Raw genomic sequence first — 7,417 nt, 5'->3', positions numbered from 1 at the left:
TTTATTACTCTCTAACATGGCTGAATCTTTTGTCACAAAGAGCCTAGAAAACATTAATTTCCAGGATGAACAAGACAACCCCCAAAATCATCCTAACTTCATTCCTATCACTGCCAATGATAAACTAAGACTCTACACTCCCTGGAAACAACGCCTTCATCGTAAAGCTAGTGGGAAAAAAATGGGTTATCTAGCCTTACAAAACAGACTCTTGTACTACACAACCTATATCCCCAATCAAAAAGCCTATGTCAAATCTAGGAAAATCTAACCAACTAAATCCCACCTTTTGGGGATCAAATCCTACTGGCCAACCGGAACCCCTCATTACCACAAATGGAAAAATAAGTTATGGGTGTGAACCTGTTATAGTACAATTTAGAGACTTTTGGACTGGCTTATAAGTTACTTCTAAGCTTTTTTCAGCTTTTTTGAGTGTGTGGCTAGCCGAATTAATATCATTTTATGCTTAAAATAAGCCCAATAGATAATTGAGTTTGTTTGGATGGACTTATTTTAAGTCGTTCATAAGTTGAAAATAGCTTATAATTCAAAAAAAAAAAAAAAATTGGACTGCACCTACTTAATTTTTTAAAACTTATAAGTTACTTAAAATTAATAAATCCATCCAAACAGATTCTTAATCAATAATTTAATCCGTCATCCAATTAACAAATACATACACTTGGATGTTTTAGCCATAGAGAAGAATTTTATTTGTTAGAGATAATTTACAAGCCCAAAGGCTAGTGATTTAAAACTGCTCTCTTCCTAGAACTTTGACGAAGATGTCAGCTAGCTGGTTCTCCATTTTGCAAGATTTCATGATTCCCTTTTAGACATTGTCTCTGAGAAAATGGTGACACACAATGGTATGTTTGGTGCTCTTGTGATGTACTGGATTCTTTGACATGTTGACAACTCTTGTGTTATCACATATGATCGGTATAAATCCCATAATTATTCCAAATTCAAGTAGTTATTGCTTGATTCATAATAGTTGTGCACAATAAATGTAGCTGCTATATATTCTTCCTCCACAGTAAACAGAGCTACTGAATTATATTTTCTGATTGCCCATGATACAAGCCATGGTCCTAGGAAGTAAGTCATACCTGAAGTGCTTTTTAAATACATAGTATATAATGTGTAGTCAGCATCAACAAAGCCTACTAAGTCGAATAAATGTCTAACAGGGTACCAGAAAATATTGTTTTGAGTCCCTTTGAGATATTTGAGAATTCTTTTGACTGCCTTCATATGGGACTATTTGGGGTAGGACTAAAATCTAGCACAAAATCATATATTGAACCCTGTATCAGGTCTTTTGGTAATGAGATATAGTAAGATCCCAATCATTCCTCTGTATTTCGTATCACCCACAAGAAGTCCAGGTTCATCCGTTTCAAGTTTGGTAGTTGTAGCAATTAGAGTATCATTAACCTTAGCCCCTTCCATATCAAACCTTTTGAGAAGCTCCTTGATATACTTCTCTTGATGAATTGGCATTCCTGTTGAGGATGGTTTGATTTGCAGTGCGAGGAAGAAGTTGAGTTTCCCCATAATTCTCATTTTGCATTAACTGCTCATCAATCTTGAAAAATCTACCCATAATTTATCGCTTGTTCCTCCAAAGATGATGTCATCTACATACACTTGTACTCAATAGATTGTGTTTTAACCTCAGGATGCAATATACACTCTCGATTGCATGTAAGTGTGTTCATCCAAAGTGTTTAATTCTAATTATTTCATCTTTCTTTCTATTTTCAAAGGCCACACTCCCCCCTTTGAAATCTGTGAGTGAGAGAAAGTTTTCTTTCTTTCATGTCATGCATCTAGTACAAATGTTCTCTAGACACCAAAGTTTTTGCTTTCCTCCCACTTGTACCTGTACAAGCGGTCATAGGTTAGTTTTGGGTACCCACATCCCTTGGTCCCCTTTTTGTGACTGAAAGGGTGTATTAGATTTCTCTTAGCACATCAAGGAAGTGGCTTAGTTTTAGGAACCAGGTTCCTAGCCTTTCCATGTTTATGCCTCTTAGTAAATATCATATAATTTTCAGTTTCTTTATTATTATTATTATTTTGCATAATTGCTCTAGTGGCCATATTGACCACAACAGGTGTAGAAAGTCTTATTTTGATTTTCACTTAGATTAGCCTTTTGTTCTTTATTAAAGCCTATATTGTGTATGATTGAGGATTAATTTTTCTGAATTTGGCCTAATATTTCAGAGGATCTGGTCCATCTCATGTTATGCTCTAGCTTTAGATTTTCCTAATGAAGTTCTTCATGGAGGATCTCATTATTCTTAGAGATAGTTTGCAGATTCTAGCTTTCTTTTGGAGAATGATCCAAAAAAAAATTAATGTAAATTTATTTTTACCTTTGACTGTTTCTGTTCTTCCTTAGCGTTAGAGTCCGATCCTACTATCAGTGTCATAATGATCTCCTTTGGTTGACTGTCATTCTCTTCTTCACCTGAATCAGCTATTAAGACTAATGCAAGTGGATCATCATCGTTTGATTCTTATGTCACAGATAGAGATTGATTCTTAGGTCCTCCATCAAATTCTTCTCTAGACGAGGTTTTCATGGAAAAAAAAAAGCTTTTTTAACTGCGAGATCAGCTTCTTGAGTGATCATTCTCCGACTTGAAGGAATAGTATGATCGTTTGTTGTCTCCTTCACCTTCTCTGGATTGTTCTTTTTGTTCTCCAAACTCCACAATGGACGGAATATAATAAAGTGATTGAACTTTTATTTTCGTGATATAGCTATTCCCTGAGTTCTTTGTCCAACATCTTTTGTGAGTTCCTTCTTTAAAACCCTTGATGCTTTTTGAACATCCTTTGAAATCTTCTAGTCATACGGATCAGATTTTCTTCCTCAAATTCATTCTTATCTGAAGCTTTAAGAACTAGGTTCTTGTCCTTCTTCTTATTCCTTATCTCTTTTTCTTGATTCTTCTTGAGTTTATACGTTGTGAAATTTCCTAGGATTTCATCCATGGACAATGTATCAAGATCACGAGCTTTAGTAATTGCTTTCATTTTGCTTTTTCATGATTTTGGAAGGATACCCAGGATCTTTCAGATTACCTTTCCAATGGGAATCATCTCTCCTAATGAGCATATCTCATTAATAATTATTGTGAATCTTGTGTGCGTGCCTTGAATAGTTTCACCCTCATTCATTCTAAATAGTTCATATTGTCTGTTGAGATTATCTAATGGACTTCTTGACTTGACTTGTTCCTTCATGAGCAACTGTGGTGTATCTCAGATTGAATTGACATTTGAGTATGCTGAGATCCTGTTGTATACATACGGACCTATTCTACATATATCTTTTTAGCCTTAACATTATTTTAGATTGCTAACTTATTAGCAGTATCCCATTCCCATCTTTCTTTAGGAACTTTATTTTTTCCATCTTCTCTTTTCTTCATTAGAATTGTGGGACCATCTAAAATTACTCTACAAAGATCTAGATCTTCTCCAACTAGGTGGTCCATCATTCTAATTCTCCACCGGCCATCATACTTTCTGTTGAACAATAGTGGTCTTGTTTGTGAAGTTCCTTCTTACGCAATTGGTGGTGCAGCCATGAATCTTTTTTCAAGGTGTTAGCCTTTTGATAAAAAGACCCGCTCTGATATAATTGAAGAAACCAGAACCAACTAAGATTTATGGGAACCTGATTCCTGTAAGACTAGCGCTAAACAATTGAGAAAAAGAACATAAGCTTGTAGAAAATCTTCTTGCTAAAGGAAAGAAAAATCACGACCTACAAAATATAGAATTTCAGCAATCACTTTCTACTAACTTCAAAGAACGGCTTTAGATTACAACTCTAAAATCTAAGGGACTAACTCTAATACCTCATTCTCAATAATTAACTGTAACCGTTTCAACTACTCTCCAAAAATTGACACTAACTTCTTGTTACAATCCTCAACCATACAAATATTCACTTCAATCTAGAAATTATTACAACTTAATAATAACCCTATAACAATTCAACTCAACTATTACAGAAAGAATAACTAATGATCTAGTTCTTCTTTCCGTTTGTTGAGATCCCAGAGTAAGTGTGTGCAAAAGTACTTGTACAAGTCATGTAACTATGCTTTTATAGTTGGACTTGTAAAACCCTAATTGAATCCCAGAAGGAAACTAAATCATAGTCAATTAGATTTTCCTTCAATAGAGTCCTACGCAGATTCCAACATCAACTTTGGCTCTGTCCTTTTAATTTCCTACTTCTCTGACACTGATTTTTATTACTTGCGAACCTGGTCCTTTAGCATATTTATCCATCATCAAAAATTCCATGAAATCTGATATAGGCTTTCCATCAAGTAGATTGAATTAATATTCGCAACAAAAAAAAAAAAAGATAATGCTCAATATTTCTTGGTATAGTTTTTAATGTCAAAATTAAATGAAGTACGTTCAGGTAATTATTTTTACATGCAAAAATGTTTATATGCCAATGCGGTTACGTATATTGTTTACAATTTCATTTTTTCTTAGTTGAAATTTTACTCCATAAACGAAAATATATTTGTTAGCTTATATGGAAGATCACCGTTAGTCTATTGTAGAATTACTAATTTTAGTTTAAGTAATTTGATGAGTGAGTCATTGTAGTGGGTTAATTTGGTTGCTGCTGAAATAAATTTAAATATTGGAACTAAGAAAATTTTTGTTATTTTAATTCTCATAGAGTGTTGTGATTATTTACATTTTATTAAGTAACCCTATGATTAAGCTTATCAAAGTTCCGGAAAAATAGTAGTTTTGCCAGATTAGTAACGTTAGATGTTAAAAATGAGAGCTAATTATATATTTAGAAAAATTTTATTTCTTGAATCATTGCTCCAAAAGTACATTTCTCAATTTATTCTTAGTGCGGTAAAAGTTGTTGTTGTCTGCTCACGTCTTTCCTTATTCCACTTTTTAGTCATGTTTAGTTAGTGCTCATATTTGCTATGATGATTTTTTGTCAATTTCTTTATCATTTTTCCTTATACAATAATGGTTAATTAGTGCTAATTGTGGAAGTATTTGTTTAATGCAATGAATAGAGATTTCATATTGTTTGGAATTTATTTTTATTGGACAATGCCGTGATTACTCGGATTTCAAATATTTTATCCATTGGTTCTTTAGGATCATATCTCAATCATCTTGGATAGGGGCAAATATTAAGGTATAATAATTATTGGGTTGATTCGCAAATATTAGACAATAATAAAATTTTATTTAGATTAAGAATACAATTACACATTTTTTCTGAAGCGTTTGAAAGAAATTTAAGGATGCAATTATGTGGCTTGGCCAAGTTTTTTTAATAATTAACTTTCATCAATCAAGACATATAACAGAGATTATTAGGTACAATGGCAATAATGCACTCGAACAAGAAAGCAGTTATGCTTCTAAGTCGGTCTATGTCTAGACTGAAAATGCGATTACACATCCACGTTGAGATCAATAAAAGTTTAATAATAAGTAAAATCATGGCCAGTACTTCTGAGTTAAGAGAAAGAAAATAGACACACTCTTACATAGCCTTAATTAATAATAATATATAGGGGGCACAATTTTTCCCAAAATTTTAGTTTAATCTGAATATTAATCAATAAAAGAGATTGTACTAAAACCACGTGACTTGAAGGGTGCCTTTACCTTTCCCGCAATCAACATAATTTCTTACTTGATATTTTATTTGTGTGGACCAATAAAAAGAGTTATTTTTCTTTAGAACCTTGCGATTTTTTTAGGGATGTTAGAAGGCGTCACTGGGGCTAAGTCTATATTCATCAAGCTCAATACTAGACCCATCAAACACATAAGTTTATTATGATATCCATTATTACATTTACAAATTCGATTACATTTATGAATTATCATACAATCCAAAATAGTTAAAATTAAATAAATGGGTCATTGCAGTTTTGCAGCTGGTCTTTAATTTTTTTCCTCAAGGCAAATAATTTTTTTGTGGGGCATAAGTTTATATTTTCGCATCATATTAATATTTTACAAGTTACGCCCTGCTTTCTTAAAAAAATCCATGTCCCGCTAGACATAAGTTCGATTATTAAAAGCAAAATTAAAGATTAGCCTATCTAAAGAATAAAAATTAAAGATTGATTCATTTAAAGGATAAACTGTGCAATTAAATGATATTTTAGGTAATGTAAACCCATTTTTTAACCATGAAATCTAAAGAGCTACTTGTATTGTTTCCTTCGTGACGTAGTTATCTAGAATGTCTAACTAGTTTTGCACTCTTATATTGCCAAGTATGGATAGACAATTGGTAAAAAATAATAATAATAATAATAATAATTATTATTATTATTATTATGGATAGAACCTGCCTAGATGGAAGATAAAGAAAATTGTATTTCAACCTGATCAAAGAAAAAAAATGTTTCTATATGTAACTGTCTCCATACACACAAAAATATAAAATAAAGAGATATAGTTTAGGTAGAAAAAAAGAATATTTGATAATTAAAGTATGAAACTCCTGAGAAATTGATAGCTTAAATATGTTTTTGGCCATTATCTACAAATAAAATGCAAAAAGTTGTGCACCATTTTTCATATTTGGCTACAATAATTAAGTACTAAACTTGTTCCCTATTATGCCTTCACTAATTAAGACCTACATACCTGAATAACTAATCATATCTATTATACTCTAATGTGTAATACCAATTTACTTAATTAAGAAATTGGGAAATAGCATTTCATTTTGAAGAAGCAAAGGAATTATTTTATTAAAAAACTTATTATTAACCGACACACAATTGAAAGAAAGAGTTGATCACAATTAATTAATAGTTACTAAAAGTTTAAAAGTCACTTTCAAGAAAATTGAGGGTGATTATTTGATTAATTGGAGAAGATGACAAACGAAAATTTTAATTTTGATTGAATAGTGAGTCTTTTTAATTAGGTGGGATGTGGACCTCCAATAAAAGGTCAGGTGACATAAATGATTTTGTAAAATTGGATATATTTTTTTATTTAAAAATAATGGTACAAATAAATATTGGAAAAAAGCACCGATTAATTCCTGTTCCTTTCGGATCGTCTTCAAGTAGAAAATAATAACAGAGAAATTTAAAGAGAATAACAACACAAGATTTAACGTGGAAACTCAATGCGGAAAAAACCACGGACCACCCAGAAAAATATTTACTATATGAAAAATTGTTACAACTATATAATACACAATATTTCTCTCACACACCTCAATTCCTAAAATACTATTTCCAAGGAGATCTTCAAGAGAATTATCTCTAAACTTCTCCTCTAGTATACAAAAAATTAAATTTTTGGTGATGTTGTGTTCACGGTGGAGATGCCTATTTATAGGCGATTTAGAGGC

Source organism: Solanum dulcamara, chromosome 8, assembly GCF_947179165.1.
Source record: "Solanum dulcamara chromosome 8, daSolDulc1.2, whole genome shotgun sequence".
In the NCBI taxonomy this organism is placed as follows: Eukaryota; Viridiplantae; Streptophyta; class Magnoliopsida; order Solanales; family Solanaceae; genus Solanum; species Solanum dulcamara.
Note: the sequence above shows the minus strand (reverse complement) of the source record.